Source organism: Saccoglossus kowalevskii, chromosome 21 (genome assembly GCF_978046115.1).
Source record: "Saccoglossus kowalevskii chromosome 21, keSacKowa6.1, whole genome shotgun sequence".
Lineage (NCBI taxonomy): Eukaryota > Metazoa > Hemichordata > Enteropneusta > Harrimaniidae > Saccoglossus > Saccoglossus kowalevskii.
In genome coordinates, this window is record NC_140661.1 from 16,194,749 (window position 1) to 16,214,671 (window position 19,923).

A 19,923-nucleotide genomic window follows, 5' to 3' on the forward strand; every position below is an offset into this window, starting at 1 on the left:
AATAAGTAGATACCCTACCAATACAAGATTAGTTGTTGATATCAATTACCACATATTGCATATAATAAGTAGCTATCCTACCAATACAAGATTAGTTGTAGATATCAATTACTACACATTGCATATAATAAGTAGATATCCTACCAATACAAGATTAGTTGTTGATATCAATTACTTCATATTGCATATAATAAGTAGATATCCTACCAATATAAGATTAGTTGTTGATATCAATTACTACATATTACATATAATACGTATATATCCTACCAATACAAGATTAGTTGTTGATATCAATTACTACATATTACATATAATAAGTAGATATCCTACCAATACAAGATTAGTTGTTGATATCAATTACTACACATTGCATATAATAAGTAAATATTCTACCAATATAAGATTAGTTGTTGATATCAATTACTACATATTACATATAATAAGTAGATATCCTACCAATACAAGATTAGTTGGTGATATCAATTACTACACATTGCGTATAATAAGTAGATATCCTACCAATACAAGATTAGTTGTTGATATCAGTTACTGCATATTGCATACAATAAGTAGATATCCTACCAATACAGGATTAGTTGTTGATATCAACTACTACATATTGCATATAATACGTAGATATCCAACCAATATAAGATTAGTTGTTGATATCAATTACTGCATATTGCATATAATAAGTAGATATCCTACCAATATAAGATTAGTTGTTGATATCAATTACTACACAATGCAAATAATAAGTAGATATCCTACCAATATATGATTAGATGTTGATATCAATTACTACATATTGCATATAATAAGTAGATATCCTACCAATACAAGATTAGTTGTTGATATTAATTACTGCACATTGCGTATAATAAGTAGATATCCTACCAATACAAGATTAGTTTTTGATATCAATTACTACACATTGCATATAATAAGTAGATATCCTACCAATATAATATTAGTTGTTGATACCAATTACTGCATATTGTATATAATAAGTAGATATCCTACCAATACAAGATTAGTTGTTGATATCAATTACTACATATTACATATAATAAGTAGATATCCTACCAATATAAGATTAGTTGTTGATACCAATTACTGCATATTGCATATAATAAGTAGATATCCTTCCAATATAAGATTAGTTGTTGATATCAATTACTACATATTACATATAATAAGTAGATATCCTACCAATACAAGATTAGTTGTTGATATCAATTACTACATATTACATATAATAAGTAGATATCCTACCAATACAAGATTAGTTGGTGATATCAATTACTACACATTGCGTATAATAAGTAGATATCCTACCAATACAAGATTAGTTGTTGATATCAGTTACTGCATATTGCATACAATAAGTAGATATCCTACCAATACAGGATTAGTTGTTGATATCAACTACTACATATTGCATATAATACGTAGATATCCAACCAATATAAGATTAGTTGTTGATATCAATTACTGCATATTGCATATAATAAGTAGATATCCTACCAATATAAGATTAGTTGTTGATATCAATTACTACACAATGCAAATAATAAGTAGATATCCTACCAATATAAGATTAGATGTTGATATCAATTACTACACAATGCATATAATAAGTAGATATCCTACCAATACAAGATTAGTTGTTGATATTAATTACTGCACATTGCGTATAATAAGTAGATATCCTACCAATACAAGATCAGTTGTTGATATCAATTACTACATATTACATATAATAAGTAGATATCCTACCAATACAAGATTAGTTGTTGATATCAATTACTACATATTGCATATAATAAGTAGATATCCTTCCAATATAAGATTAGTTGTTGATATCAATTACTACATATTACATATTACATATAATAAGTAGATATCCTACCAATACAAGATTAGTTGTTGATATCAATTACTACATATTGCATATAATAAGTAGATATCCTACCAATATAAGATTAGTTGTTGATACCAATTACTGCATATTGCATATAATAAGGAGATATCCTACCAATACAAGATTAGTTGTTGATATCAATTACTACATATTGCATATAATAAGTAGATATCCTACCAATACAAGATTAGTTATTGATATCAATTACTGCATATTGCATATAATAAGGAGATATCCTACCAATACAAGATTAGTTGTTGATATCAATTAATACATATTGCATATAATAAGTAGATATTCTACCAATATAAGATTAGTTGTTGATATCAATTACTACATTTTGCATATAATAAGTAGATATCCTACCAATACAAGATTAGTTGTCGATATCAATTTCTACATATTGCATATAATAAGTAGATATCCTACCAATACAAAATTAGTTGTTGGTATCAATTACTGCATATTACATATAATAATCAGATATCCTACCAATACAAGATTAGTTGTTGGTATCAATTACTACATATTACATATAATAAGTAGATATCCTACCAATACAAGATTAGTTGTCGATATCAATTACTACATATTGCATATAATAAGTAGATATCCTACCAATATAAGATTATTTATTGATATCAATTACTATATATTACATATAATAAGTAGATATCCTACTAATACAAGATTAGTTGTCGATATCAATTACTACATATTACATATAATAAGTAGATATCCTACCAATACAAGATTAGTTGTCGTTATCAATTACTACATATTACATATAATAAGTAGATATCCTACCAATACAAGATTAGTTGTTGGTATCAATTACTGCATATTACATATAATACGTAGATATCCTACCAATACAAGATTAGTTGTTGATATCAATTACTACATATTACACATAATACGTAGATATCCTACAAATACAAGATTAGTTGTTGATATCAATTACTACATATTGCATATAATAAGTAGATATCCTACCAATACAAGATTAGTTGTTGATATCATTTACTACATATTGCATATAATAAGTAGATATCCTACCAATATAAGATTAGTTGTTGATATCAATTACTACATATTGCATATAATACGTAGATATCCTACCAATACAAGATTAGTTGTTGATATCAACTACTACATATTGCATATAATAAGTAGATATCCTACCAATATAAGATTAGTTGTTGATATCAATTACTACATATTGCATATAATACGTAGATATCCTACCAATACAAGATTAGTTGTTGATATCAACTACTACATATTGCATATAATAAGTAGATATCCTACCAATATAAGATTAGTTGTTGATATCAATTACTACATATTGCATTTAATAAGTAGACATCCTACCAATATAAGATTAGTTGTTGATATCAATTACTGCATATTACATATAATATATGTATGTCTTATAATTGCTTGATTGGAAAGAATACTAACGTAATAAAAGTCAATCATGTGGTAATAATGTGTTTTGTGAGCGCAACATTCACACTGGCAAATGAGATGCATGATTCTGCTCTCGTGGTTCTTGTAAAGCCAGATCGTAAAACACAAATATTTGCATGACTATATAGCTATACTGACCACCGTTACTACGCAATTATTGTGCCATGTAGTGATCTCTGTGACCTTTGAAAACACTTAGTATATATAGCACATGACATCTTAATCCTTGAGATCTGTTCTTGGAATTTTAAGATTTAGCATCTACCCAAACAAACCCTCTTCTCTCTTTCCGGAAAAAAAGCGGGGAATGTTTGCGTTTTTCACCCGATACAGATACACTGATAAAATAATTTCAGCAATCGCCCGCTCTTTGAACTTTGACCCAGGGGAATATCAAGTAAGATCATTGATTACGATAGAAAGTGGTTCTGCTACGAATATTTTTCTAATTTTCAAAATCGAGATCAATGACTTTAACAATACAGAAATTCTGCAGGGATTGGGTAATGTGTGCGGTTCTCAAAAGCAAACAGTAAAAGCAGTATATACTGTGCAATCTAATCTCACTCCTAATAAAATACAACTGTCATCGATTCCGTAGGAGTGGATGTCTGGAGGATGCAGAGGTATAATTTATATGATGAGAAATCAAAACTTATTTGTACTCAATATGAATGGGGAGCGAGTGTTTTTTTTATTTCTGACACCATATAACGAACGGTCTGTATACTATGTACAGGCTTCCAGAAGTCTAATTTTGTTGCTAATAATAATGATTGCATACAAGTGTAACACATACCATATAGCCATATACAGGCTGCCAGTAACCTAGCTACTGTGTGCGATTGCTCCAGTTATGTCAAAACTGACGGTGTGTGTAATCTCCTATCAGAAATATATTCTGATAGGATATAGAAAATGGTCGAAGGCAATCGTATTCCTTGCTGAGTGTAAATATAACCAGGCGTTTTCAGAGGTATATGTGTTAATCGAGTACACAGTTTCAGATATCCATTGAAGAAGGTCATCACCTGAAACATCTTGTTATTTTGAATAAATAATAATTATTCTAATTTTGCCTGCTACTATTTTTTGTTTTGTATTGTTGGAATGGTCAGTGAACATTTATTTATATATGACGAATGGTGCTTGTGAAACTTTACCCTTAACCCTCATCTTTTTTAGCACCATTTATTTTACATTTACGTGACACACATGAAAGTTATGTGCAAACTTTCGATTTCGTCTCTGATACGATCTGTATGTATTTTGCCTTGGTAATTAGACAGAGACTATCTTTGATTTCTCCTAAGACATTATCGTAGTCCATTCATTGAGATTGTTTACGAAAGTTCACTGCATGTTTGATCAGACGAAAATGTGACGCATTATTTATGAATAACGCAGGCTACATGTAAAAAGCAACCATTCACCTTCAAAATATGTTTGAAATTATTTATATAAGACCTAGCGTAACACTATCCTCTATGGGAATTATATTACCAGTTTCGTGCCATGCCCCCTATTTTACAATTATATTTTACTCTCCTTAACTCACGGAGCTAGTTCGCAATGCCATGAAACTGTGCCGGGCGTTTTCTTATACGACTAAGTCCCTAAGTTCATGTATGTTGTTTTGTGGCCAAATACGAAACTTATGTCATTAATATGTTCGAGGATAGACTCAAGATCGCCTTGTCTTGAGTCATCAATTCATCGCTGAACTATTGTTACGACTCAGAACAATATATGGTAGGAGGAAAATATGGGAACCGGAATCTATTTGAAAAAAACTATGTCACAGTTTGAGATAATATTCTCACTAATGTTCACTATGTATTTATGGAAATGTGGAAAAACATTAAATATTGTTGATACACAATTGTGTTCGTCAACTCCGACAACTCGCAATCGTATGATAACCAGGCTGCACGTGGTGCACGTGGTACCGTGGTACTATGTATGTTTGTCATTGAACACAAATGATGGGGAATATATTCAATCCTATTTTTGCTGAGCCGAACGAAAACACATCTATATTTGTTCAAGTCCAATCCAATCTCTTGTCAATCGTGAACAGTAACCGTGCCTGGCGTTAGAGTGGCACTAAATTCTTTAGTGTTACGTAACACCAAATTAAACAGAAGTGCAAATGCTACACTATTGTAAATAACATTGTCACTTTACTATAATTGGCAGGTCTGTACGCACACTGAATTCGATACTAGACTAACGTTTCTAAGATTACAGACGAAATTTAAGGTGAAACTAAACAACCGAGCCTTACACGCAACAATGGAATTGGCTGGTTAATAATTTATACATAGATCGACTAGATTTGAAATTGTATAGTTAGGCGAGGTGATATAAAACACATTGCAGAAAGCAGAAGCATAACCTCGCGATGTATGTAGAGTCATTACGACATGCCTATGTACTAAAAAGAGTCTGGAGATAAAATTCGGAGTCATTTTAATGTTGTACGTAAACGTCGGGTGATTGGAAATGGATTACATGCACCCAGTGTTACGAATAAACAGCATTCTCTGTGGACTCGTACTTTATTCCGACCACAATTAGACGTTGTCCACTGTGTGTACGATGTTCAATACTCGTTTACATCAGCCTTCAAAACCATCAAAACAGCGATGACAGAATAGATTACGATTCCAACAGTATAACTGACTTTGCAGTACAAAATCGTCTATCACCTGGTGTTTAGTGAATCGGTGAAGGTCATTGCATTGTGGTTAAGAGAAAGCACCGTACGTCGGATGAGACCGCAACACAGACATTTACGGTAATGAAAGAAGAATTAACACATGTGTGATGCACATATCAGTATTATAGTAGTTGATATAATATTAATAATTATTTCAACGCACTATGAAGTACAAAACAATATGCGCAATTACATATAAATAAATTACGTTTCAGTCAAAAGATGACACAACAAATTACAATTGTGAAACTTTAAATGCGCAAAATTGAAATGCACCGGTATATTGCAACTAATCAGTTTGTGTATGTGTTCGTTTTAATAATCGTATCATTTTATTTCGATCAGGAAAACCATGGTGGTAATCTGGAATACTCTTTCCTTCTTAGCACTGTGTCGAAAACGTAAGGCAAACCAAGTCACTTTCGATTGACACACCATATGAACATACTCCTCGTTCATTTGACAGACTTTTGAGTTCAATGGAGGAGATGCAAAGTGGAGTAAGGGCATTATGTCGGATATTCAAAGTACCATTCCATTACGAGGTCAGTCGCAAACAATGAAAGTGATGCCAGTTTATTGTTACTAGCGACAACATCACCCCAATTATTTATCTGTGTTTTTTATATCGTATTTAAAAGGTACCAAAAGATACCCATCTCCCTTCTCCAAATGTCTGCAAAACCATATAAAAATTAATATGTATTTTCCCCGTTTTGAAAGACTACAGTGATTAAAGGGATGCGCGGTGTATGTTTTTGTGGTTTCATTTTTAATAAGCTAAGCAATCGTTTGATTATATTTGATTAAGTTTTTTCCTAATTTGTATGTTCTGCCCTCTCTGCTTCCCAAAATCATACTGCCGTAACTTAACATAATAAGAACCTTGCTGCTATCGAAATGAATTAACAACATCTGTTGTCTACGTCCAGTCAATATGTACCAAGACCTGCAACAAAGTCTGTAAGCGGATTCTAGCCAAGCAACCTTCCCTGAACAATATCTGAAATGTAGAAAAATGTAAGTGGGGAAAAAATAACTAATTTGCATATATTCAATATGGCCGCAATATGTTTTATAATGGCAAATATTATTCGAAATACTATAGTTCTGCATTATGACTGTTTAACTGATGGATGATGATACATTACTTTAGAAAATTATTAGATGATAAAATTATATTATGGTCTGCCTTTTTCAAAAAAATGGCCTCCAATTAGTAAAGCAATTAATGAAATATGCTACTTTTTACCAGTACACAGATGAAAATCTATGACACCCATACAAATGATCTCCTACAATTTTATTTCCATGATAACATATTACATTTAACTATGACGATAGAGAGGCAGATAACATTCATATCATATGTGAAATGACAAATAATTTTCACGAAAAAGCGTAAAACCCATAAATTTCAGATTAGAGTGACATATGTGCGTACATACATCCCCTTTCATTATTTCATCATACGCAGTTCTGTGACGATCAGTGATTCATAGTTGTGAGTTTGCGCTGTTAACACCCTTGCATTCACTTTATGCGAATGGACATTCTGATTTGTAGATATATTTTCAGTTCAAAGTGATCGTTAATCCATGTAAATTTAAATCTTGTGGATTTAAGTTGTCCCCTTTTCCCACCCATTGTTGAATTTGTAAATAAATACGGGCACTGTGGTAGCAAGCAGCTGCTGATGTTGGAAGAATACTCTGGGCCTGTACAGCGGTAAAGCGTGTGGATACTTTTACCCAAACCATCTCAAGAACGACTACCATACAAAGAGCACAACGCCCTCTCACCAGCAGTAACTATTTCGTTTTTTGATGATTCTTGGGAGCCTGTTTCTTGTAATCAGAACCGGTTTTTAATATTCACAGTGCCATCCGTTTTCCAATCCCAAATAAGCCAACATTGTTTTCTTTCTTGATGAACATGGCAGCCATCTTGTAAATGACCATGATTAATCATTGGACATCCACTATATATTTTAAATAATACATCAGAATTTTAAATTGAAAAACATAACAAATATATAAATCCCTATTAAACTGCCCGTTAATACTGTTTTAGGTATATCGTAATAGAAACAACGTACATGTTGGCGGCCATTTTGAATTTATGCAAATTAGCCCTTTTCCCAACTTACATATTGTTCTGCGATAATGTTAGGGGCAAGTTGCCACAAATAAACTTTCTACTTCAATTTGTTGCTAGATTGACAGGACTATTTCAGTGAATTCATAGTGCTCGCCAAATAATACCCCCCGAGCTTTGACCTTAAGCCCGCTACAAGATAAACTGTCCCCGGCCTTCCATAAGAGGCCCATTTCCAGTAATAATCTAAAGGACCTCCATTTCTGAACACTACTATACTTACCGTTGTCTTATATTGTTGAAAATACGCATCTAGATGGTTTAAAAGTCGCTGTAACTTTATCGCACTTTCCAAAAACATTCATAATCATCAGCACAGCACAGAAACAAGCACAAGCAACCATACTCTCACCCTACAACTTCAAATTTTCGATGCTATCATTTCGGAAAAGAAATGTCAAACCTTCGCTACATAACACACACGCGTTAACCCGCGTGTGACGTTTGAGAGGACTATTTTATTTCATGCGTCGGAATATATTCGTTTATAACGGTGCTATAGGGCACCTGATCATGCCTTGTGTATTGATATGTGAAAAGTAGGGCGGTTGGTGAAACTCAAATGGCGGAATGAAAAATGTGTCTACTGTAAAAACTCTCTGGTTTCGTAAATATAAAAACATAAAAAAAAATCATTATCTATACACTTCAAAGCTTTCTTAGAATATATGAATGTGTAAGGTACGACAAATACTTTTTACACTACTAAGCGAAAATAAATGAGAAAAAATAAAATAAGAATAGGGTCCCATGATATTTTATTTGTTCAAACATAAACTAGTTGGGAGTAGTCCAAGTTCTTTTTCTTAGAAATTTCAATTAACAGTCATAGACAATAATTGTGTTAACTACGTCCATTATTATTTCACTGACAATTCCACCATTCAAGCAGATGCAACTCTGAGATCAATTCAAAGTAAATGCAGTGCACAAGACCTATATTATCTTCGCATAAGTTGTGGATTATAATTGAATATTTATTTATTTGCAACATATGATATGAAAATCATTAATATCCGCTTTAAAGAGCAACCATATTAACATGTTTTCATCTTTCGTTTTCTCACAAAAGTTCAAAAATATCATTAAAATAACCCAAGCAAAATCAAAACTAATTCATTAACGTTAAATTAAGTCATCCAATTTATGCTTTCATTTGCTTTATAAGTTATAATATTGTACTAGAGAACAATATCACAGTTGTTGAGATTCCAGTGGATAACACATCTACTAAGACGTCTAATGCCCCAGCCCGGCTGACATACAACAGCAGTACTAACCGTGTGCACTTAAGTCAGTGTGTGTTGCGTTTAATATTGCATGCTTGAAATGGCATTTGCTTGTCTCCTACATTGGCAAACATCGTGAATATAATCCCCACTGGATACAGACTACACATTTAATTGCCTTTTCACATTAAACACAACTAGGCTAATTGGGTTGGTATATTTCTGCTTGCAAACTCCATGCGTTATTAACGTTTTATTTGATAAAAATCGTCAGCGTCCTCGGAGAGACAAGGTACATCAGTGTGCACTTTTTTTACGTTCGCTCATCCGTGCATGTTTAATATTTGAGGGCATAGCGCCCTCTATGTCGATGAACTGCAATCTATTAGATATAATAATAATATTTGTTACATTTTTGCGAAATATAAATCACATATTCTCGACACTGCCACAAATGAAGCCAGCTACATTAATGTTATTAAACATTTACGTATGCAGCAGTAATATGTGTTAGTTCTCCAAGCAAGCTGATATAATTATGTTTCGAAAAGTATAGTTTTAGACACACAATGTAAAATTTGTGAGTGTAAAAATGTAAACACCTATAATCGGAATAAATTTTACAAGAAATCATACAATCTATATATGTTTGGAAGGCCCTTGACTTGTGCTTTTCTATTATTAATAATTTGTGAACATTGTGTTTGTTTTAGCGTCACGTGATTCTGAAAATCAGCGGGGCTGATAATTAACTAACGTGAATAAAATTTTAATTGTCATCTCTACAGTCACTCATGCGATCAAAAACTTTACACTGTTTTGAAGCAAAGGTCATAAAGTTTTAATCCGTATTTCTATTTTTTACATTAAGTTTGTTTTTCCTTTCTGAAAATAACAAATTTCTAGCACGTTTTTGGTGTTAAAGTTTGTGTATATCGATGGTTAGGTAGGACGCACCTTACAAAAAATCGTAACGTATTGTTCTCAGTTATTCGACTTTATACGACTGATATTGAGAATTCTTCTTCCATATAGGATTTTTTCAGGTTTGTTCAAATCGTTGTTTTGTGTTTAAATGGTCGTTTTCTGAAAAGAATGTTAACACAAGCTATCAATTACACTTAGGAAAACGGTTTGGTTTTTACCGAATAACTTCTTTCTATTTACACGACATATTTTAAAATTGTTCTTTGACGGGTCAATTACTTGATGCTTGTAGATAAATTCACTTTTGTGGATATTTAATACTGTAGACCAAATCGAAATATGATTTATCGTGAATTAAAACAATTTTTTACGTTTGGGGGACACCCAAATGTATTACTAGATAGAAAAGAAAACATTCGAAAATGTTACTACAGCAAAAATCACAATAGGTTTTCTTTATTTTTTTGTAACCATCCGCAAATTATAAACTTTTGTGGTCGATGCCCTGCGTACGAACTCTATCTGTACGAGTGTGTTTAATAGATATGTACAATTCCACTCGGAATAGTATCGTGTAACCATGGAAAAGTAGTTTATATCTACATTTGTACTAAAATACATTTCTTCTCAGGTGTACTGCAGGTGCTTAGAACTCAGCTGGTGTTCTTATGTTTGTTACAACACGGTATTTATCAGAAGACATAGGTACAATTTCTCAGAAATAAGTTCTCGTAACAGCGGCGGGGCATATCGAGTGGGACTCATCGGCCGGCACAAACATACTTGAAAATGAAAGCAGACAAATGTCATTGCAACCGCTAATGGATCGAAGTATCGTCGACATATATTTATATATATATTGTAAAGATGATTCAGAACCTTACGTGGTATGCGTATGGATATATAAAAGGTCGAATGTCATACATAGTCCAACCAACAGGGGTGGGAGAATTGGGTGCGTTTTTAGTGAACTCTGCGAGCGGTATATGATACACGTAGTTGCTAGAGTGATATGATGCATCAGAAACTACTCGCCAAACACTGACATTTTTATTGGAATGTCTTAGGTCTACATGCTGAAAAGCCAATCCAAATTATTATTTCAAGCTTCAACAATAAACTATGTCAGGATCCCCTCACCCCTAAAAAGCAGAAGCACGTGGTCACATACTTTAGAATAACAATATCCACCAGTTTGCATTTTGTCTGCTTCGGCTCATTTCGTCCAAATTAGTTTCAATCAAACCCGGACATGGCGATAAATCGGACACACTGGCATAGTACAGGTATTAATACAAAGATTCTCCCTGCCACGAAAAATGTGTCCTTAATGCTTAAATGTATCACTGCTTTCATAGCTTTATTTTATTTTACTTGATTGTAATTACTATATAGCTACTGGATTTGGGACTGTGTTCGTTGCGCTGAACAAGCATATACCTTTATAGCATGTTATTCGCATTGTAGTGCGAGTGGTTTATTTTTTTAAACAGTCTAGGAAAAGCGTGCTATGAAATTTGTCAAAATAAAATTTTACTACGATAAAAGCATCTCGTGAAAAACTTTACAGCTCTCACTTCATATTCTACATCAGCGTGATTTACTTCTTTATAATGACGCCTTCAAAACTGAACATATCCCCTAATGGCATGAGGGCAAGGTGACGGCAATATATGCTCATGGATGGTGATCATAAATGTATTTAAAATGAGAAAAAAAGCTGTATAATGCTTTGAATACGCGGTCACAAATAACTTTTTTTTTGCTTTAGTTTTATTGTTGCGTTTGACAGTCACGAACGGTTAAATAGAATAAATAGAGTATCGGTTTTGCTACCTTTCAATATCAAATTCATATAAACTCGTGTAGTAATTGACACTTGTTCCACTTCACAAATGAAAATAACTGCTCTGTTTAGTAATCCTAATAGTATAAGGTCACTCGCGAGATATATAAAATAGTAACTAATGTGTTTTCATTTTCATACCTCTGACTTGCGCCATCTATAGGCTGTCGTATTCCGCACATGTGCGTGTGTCTGCGCATTGACTGGCGGACAAGAACCGACTGTTTGTAACGGAAGGTTATCGCATACAGCAATAACGCAGCTGTATCGACGCAAAGTATTTCTATATCCATAACTGTATCAATTAGTATTAATTTAATAAGAAGAGTGTTTTGCAACAATAGAAAATCGTAGACACTGTAATGTACCCAGAATATTGTATTCACACCTGCACGAAACTGAGACGAATACCCCTTTACTGTTCTTAATCTGAATCCGATGCTAATTATATATACGTTTCATTATACGAGTCTGACTCGTTCCTCCCCACTATGAATAGAGACTCCGTGATGTTGCATTCATTTTCATATATTCTCATGTCATTGATGATCTTTAGTAGTCTTGCATGTAATATAATCATTTGCAGTTCCACTGCCTCAATTAACACGTAGTGACAAACTGGTCACCGAAAAATTGACGAAATACTGTCAATAGGAACTTGAATCTAGAAGCCAATTTACACACAGTGTTCTGCCATTACCGATGAAATAACATGAAGGTGATTTTCTGATGTGTGAATTATATTTTTTGTGGAGGTACTTAAATGTAAGGCTACCTGCCAGTGGGTCACCCACATTCGACGATTTTCTTGAGGGAAATTTGAATTTTACGCGCATTTGTGTTGTTTGCTGAAGCAAAAACCATTTCGAAAAAATATTAAAAATTAGCCGCCTAGTTCTCGACGAGAGTGAGAGTCACAAGACCCTCTCTCGAATAGTGTTCCATTCTCTCACGCCATGGCGTCCACTGTTCAATTACCATCATGATGGTTACATAGATTACAACGACAAAATTACCATTTTTCATTACAGTTCAATGCCTGGCATTGTGAAACGCAAATCCTTACATAATATCAAACGTCACGCAATAATCTACCACACTACCCATTGGTGGCGCTCTGCTCCCAACGTCAGTCGATTGGCGACTATTACATTGTAACGCCAACTGAGCTTAGTAATGAGAAAGGAAATTAAAATATTCATCAACATAGCTACCGACAATTGCCCACGTGAGTTTCCTGGTTGACCAATCATCACATATTGTTTTACTACTATTGTCGTTGGCGGCGCTATGCTCTTTCAATATCAGTATTATTTGGAGAAATTGAAAATTCTTTACAAGCATCAATACGGGTTTCGTAATAAATTCAGCACTAAGCTTTCCCTAATCAATTTAATAAACACACTACTCCTTCAAATTGACGAGGGCAAGCCAACTATTGGAATATTTATCGATTTTACAAAAGCTTTTGATACTATTAATCATACAATTTTGCTGGAAAAAATGGGTCATTATTGTATACGCGGGCTTCCAAATAAGTGGTTTAAAAATTATCTAGAAGATAGATCACAATTCATTTTTTCAAATGGTGTTTCATCTGGGCAACTTCCTATATCATGTGGTGTACCACAAGGTTCAGTACTTGGCCCTACCTTATTTCTTTTATACATTAATGATTTCCCAAACTCTTTGCTGATGACTCCAATTTGTTTCATTCTTTTTCACCAGGGGCAGATATTGATTTGCGTATTATTAACAAACATTTAAACAGTGTTGTACACTGGTGTGATGCAAATAAGTTGACTATCAATTGTTCAAAAACAAAATATATGATCATCAGTGGTAGGCGGATGTGTGTGACAGTAAGAGGTGCCCTGTCCATAAAAAACAACGAAGTATATGAGACTGAATCAGCAACTTTCGTAGGGGTGGAAATTGATAAATATCTGACCTGGGATAATCACATTTCAAAGATCAATAAAACTATTAGGAAAAAGACGGGTATTCTTTTAAAATTAAGACATTATGTCCCACGGCATATTCTCCTTTTGTTATACAAAACGTTGATTCAGCCTCATATCACCTATGGTTTAGAAGTTTGGTGTAGTACATACCCGTCAAATCTTAAAGTTATACATACCACACAAAAAATGATAGCCAGAATTATAACGTTTTCCGACTTTACTACGCATGCTCCACCAATTTTTAATACTCTCCAAATTCTTGATATTTTTAAACTTCATAAGTTATTACTTTTAAGTTTTATGTATGATATAACTCATGAGAATCTCCCACAATCAATGTCAACATATAATTTGCAGTATTTACATCACAAATATAGAACACGACAAAGATGTCGAAATAATTTACTTGTACCTAGAATGAACACAGTAGCGGGGACATTCGCAATATCTTATTTAGGGGCCAAACTTTGGAACAGCATATCAATTTCTTTAAGGTCTAAACAAAAACTTACATTCAAAAATACTATACGGGAAAATTTAATGTCAGAGTATTTAGAATAGAACTAATATTTATTATAAATGTATGTATATACATATATATATATATATATATATATATATATATATATATATATATATATATATATATATATATATATATATATATATATATATATATATATATATATATATATATATATATATTATTATATTATCATATTTGTTTATTTGAAATATACTGAGGTGTAACCTACTGTCAGTCTTAACTTAAGTCATTAAATTCAAGTTATGTCAGGGATCTGACTCGACTAGCTTTTAAGCTATTTCAGATTCCATTTTACCTAGACTGCATGTACAATTTTGAGTATTGTATGAAATATTTTCTAGGTAAATAAATTATTATTATTATTATATCAACACCAGTGGATTTTATGACGTCATTGCAGCAGATTATTTGCGATAATGTATTTAGTTTTATGCTGCATTCAAGATGGCTGCTCCCATATAGTAAATATCGTATTTATTGTAATATCACGTGTGCACCAGCTGACTGACAACGCTACTTTCGCCCATTATGGGTTGGCGGGTCGTTCATTATTGTTTAAATGTAGATCACTATGTCAGGAAGCCGATGATGCGCGCGCGCATAACGTTTCGGGATGTAACGTAAACTTGCACGCGTGATATTGTGCTTACAGGTGCACCAATTGACGTTACAAAAATAAAACTCCCTTCTATCGAATATCAAACTGACATGTTTGTATTTTCCGCCATGACAAAGCAGAAGTATTTTTGCACCCCAGTCTCGCTACTTCGGGGAAAGTGGTATATTGATCTCGTATCAGATAGGAACAAGCAGTTTACGCTCACCGTGTTAATCGACGGTTCGCTTGACAGCATACTATTAACGCCATCTTACTGAATCTTTTACAATTATGAATATGTAACGGACCTGATCAAGTAATGATAAAAGCGAAGCAATTCATTATACTGTGTATAATCCACGTGTGTCAGCTACTCTACATGTACCAACGTCACGTGACTGACAAAACACCAACTCAGTTTATTTACCGTGATACAATTCAGAACGTGCCGTCTCCATTATTTAAAACACACACACATAAAATTGCTATTTTCACTGCTGACGTCATCAATGATTCGCGAAAACTCTTTTTTTCATCAAGATATGTGCCACTCAATGCGAGTTTCTTTTATATGCATTTTGACTAAAAACTCAGATGATGGTTTCAATGTGTGTAAATTATGTATGCAACGAAAACTATTTGGAGATTTGATATATGACCGACTCCGAGTGTTATTTCATGTGTCACTGGGGGTGCGATGAGGTGTGGTTGGGTGAGGACAAACGCTCAGATATGGCAATATCGACTTTTTTTATTTATTATAAGCACTGTATTCTAAAAGAACGTTGGTGTTTGCGGTCTCCACATAATTCTGCCGTATACAAGTCAATATGCTTACATTTAACAAGTTGCTCATACATGCCAGCCCTCGCCGTCTTCTGTTATGTTCTTCTGTTTCCGTGTTACGTAACATGTTTTCAGTGTCACTTTTTGTACCACCGTTATAACCCTTTAATTTGACTTTACTTCCATATTTCTTACATCACGGAATTAAACTCTATTACCACACGACTATACCTGGCGACCAATCAGAATCCAGTATTTGCAGTTTATTATAATCCGTCACGGTAATTAAAAAAAATCACATAATTAGCATACAGTGAATCGCACACAACTCTTTAGTTTATTATCAAGATAGACATGACAGAGATAAACAACATAACATTGGCAGTTTTTCTCTGATAGTTCGTGACACACTGAAGTTTCCGAGATATTATTAAACGCAGTATTAGTACTGAATTAGACTTTCATTTCTGTGTTTTAGTTCTGATGGAGAGCTTACTTTGTTGGCAGCTGGGAACTGGAGGGCGCATGGAACGTTCTGGCCGTAAACTAGCCGTGTACGGTAATTAACTGTTCATCCAAACCACTCTACTAGAGTCGCGTACACCCAGATGTACATAATGTATGATCTCTTTTAAGATCTGTTAAAAAATATCGCCATGTCTAAGTCAATATAACTCACTGTGCAATTGAGCCTTAGTTTACCTTCTTTTATTCCTATCATTTTTGTCTAAATTAAAAACTCCCATAACGTCGATGAAGACGAAGAACAAAGGAAAACACATAAACGAAGAATAATATACTGAATAATATACAATGTTATAAACGGGACTCATTGTTCGTTTCGTTGACAATTCCATCCAATTTATAGCATCACAGCAGGTTTTTATATTCATATTCAATTTGTACAATAACGTTCATGCCAGAGGTTCAACTGATAATCGTAGATGCATTTAGCTGTATTCACAATGGACATACATAAAGCACACAGTCTCGTATATAAAGTAAGTATATGTTCAATTCTGTATTCATGTTTATCGGAAGAACTTATACAAACGACATCATTAAATCACATAAAATTAATATTGTTTTTATTAATCGTCAATTTAATTTAATTTACATACATCGAAGATATTTGTTGTGTTCGATCAAATATCTGTATATCGTCGTTTCTGTATCATACTTCTGTCAGAAGGTTGTCATAGCAACCAAGGATGTGTAGTTATATCAACATTTACAAACACTGGAATACTACCTTAAATTTAAAACATAAAGGCATTTCTTTTCCCAAACTGCTCTCTGTCTTTAGTCTGAAATACGTCGAGTAAGTGTCTCTGACGCAACGCCTCCAAATTGTTACGTATGTGTTTGCTCAGTGGGTCTATTGTGTTTAGCGTCGATCTTATCAATGGCAAATTATACATAGAATAACATACCAGTTCTACAAATCGCGCCCCCTAGTGACGGGAATACAGTAACAGTGTCTCTAGTTTCATATTTAAATCAAATATCCAATGATACCAATATAATAATTTAATTATTTGAATAACTTGCAACGGTGGAAGTTGATCAAACACGAGTTTTTCACACCTAAATAAGTATCAAATATTTGTCGACCCATTTATTCTCTCAGTTTAACAATTTCGTAGAGGTGGAACTTAATTAAATGACAGGTATCACACATACTTTGCCAATATTTACACATTTATTCTCTTAATTGAACAAATTGTAATGGTGGAAAATAATTAAATGAGAGTTGTTTAAACCAAAATAAGTCCCAGAATATTTGTCCACACATTTATTTTGACAATTTAACAACTTGTAATGGTGGAAATTAATTAAACACGACTTGTCTACACCAAAATTAGTCTAAAATATTTGTCCACACATTTATTTTCACAATTTAACAACTTGTAATAGTGGAAATTAATTAAACACGACTTGTTTAATCATTTGACATCATTCCAACTTACCAGCGGACAGTGCACAAGAGAGTATCATTATTGAACTACAATTATTAACAGGATCGTGTCTTGGCAATTCGTAGTATATATTTCTCGTGGTACAGTGGATAAGACAGTGCGCGAAAATTCAAAGTTCGTACAGGTTCGTACAGCTGCACGTCACATGTACACAAACAGCCACAATAATTATTTTTAAATTGGTCCTTCTTTTCAAATTAATGAATATTCACGAATGAGCACAGAAACTGTACGCCATGAATAAATTAGCATAAGAAAAATGCAAAAAAGTGTAGGCACGTCTACTGGAATTATGCCCCTGACAACACACCACGAGGCGAGTCAAGATGGCGTCGCCACCCAGTCTACTCCGAAGGGAAATACAATGAGTAGCGTGACCGAATACGAAACTGAAAATTGGAATAAACTGTGGCAAAGACTAGATGAGGTTGAATCCAGTTTATGTAAAGTCGATGTATTGGTAAATGAAGTAAAAATATTAAAGGAAGAAAATCTGCGTATGAAAGACGCGGTAAGTGATTACAAAATCGGACGGCAATTTAACGCGTTAAAAAAGAAGTGTGCCAATTTGGTGATTTATAAGGAATGCGACGGCGGTTATTGAACATAATTTGTAAAAACGTGATAACGTGATAACACCGGTTATAAAGTAACTATTGAGAGAGCGCACCGTACTCACCGTACACTAAGACCAATACACGTGTCATTTCTCCGCAACTCTGAAAAAAAGTATACTTCGTAACGCGGCAACGCATTTTAAAGGCAAAGTTTTCGGTGGCAGCACAATATTTATTGAACAGGATTTTAACGACGAAGTCAGGGAAGAAAGAAGACTGAAATTACCGAGATTTGAAGAGCTCCGTGCAAGTGAGAAGCGTGTGTTTTAGAACCATCCAGAAACTATAGAGGGTCGGCAAGGGGTATTAGTAAGCTGTAATAATTTTTATTTTATTTTTGTAATAGTGTGATTTAAATAAATAAAAAACGTACATATGAGCAAGGTGTAAAATCAGTGTAATTTCATTCGTCCGTAATTAAGGATATTATTTTTGTAAGCTTATTAAGCAATTTCTAATTTTGATTCTTAAACTCAAATTATCAAAATTATTATAAAAATGTATAAAGTAATTTTCTTTATCTGTAAAGTGTAAAAACCTATTTTTTACTGTAAATGGAATTTTCATTTTATTTCCTGTAAAAACGTAAAATGCTGTTTTTATTTCTTGTAACCTGTACCAGCTATCCGCCCCTGTCCCCCATGGCATGGTTTAATGAAGATAGATATATGAAAGTGATATGAAGGAATTAATGAATGGTTCTTGGTGGTAATCAGATCTACAGCTGAAGTGGAAAATTAAAAAAAAAAAAACTGTCGACCAGTCCCCTGTCACTGTACCTGGCTGGTAGTATACATGCAAGGTCTGTGATAAATTTTTATAATAGGTGCCGTGAATATTAGCTTTTTATTTCATGAGATGTTCATTGTGTAAGATAACCTAAGATATACTGAGATACGGTCTTTTGATTTACATATAAACTATTTCGTTTTTACATCTTTTAAGGTTTTTGGATTTTTATTTTTGTTTTTGTCTTGTTATACTTCAATATCAAAAGTGACAGTAGATTTTGATATTTTCTCTTATGATTAGTATGGATTGTAAAATGTTTATTTAGTGCATATTTAATTAGTGACAATGGTAAACATGATCATTCTTGTCTTTGCAAGCTCGGAATCGTCCTTAAAATAAATTGACGAGTATAATATTTT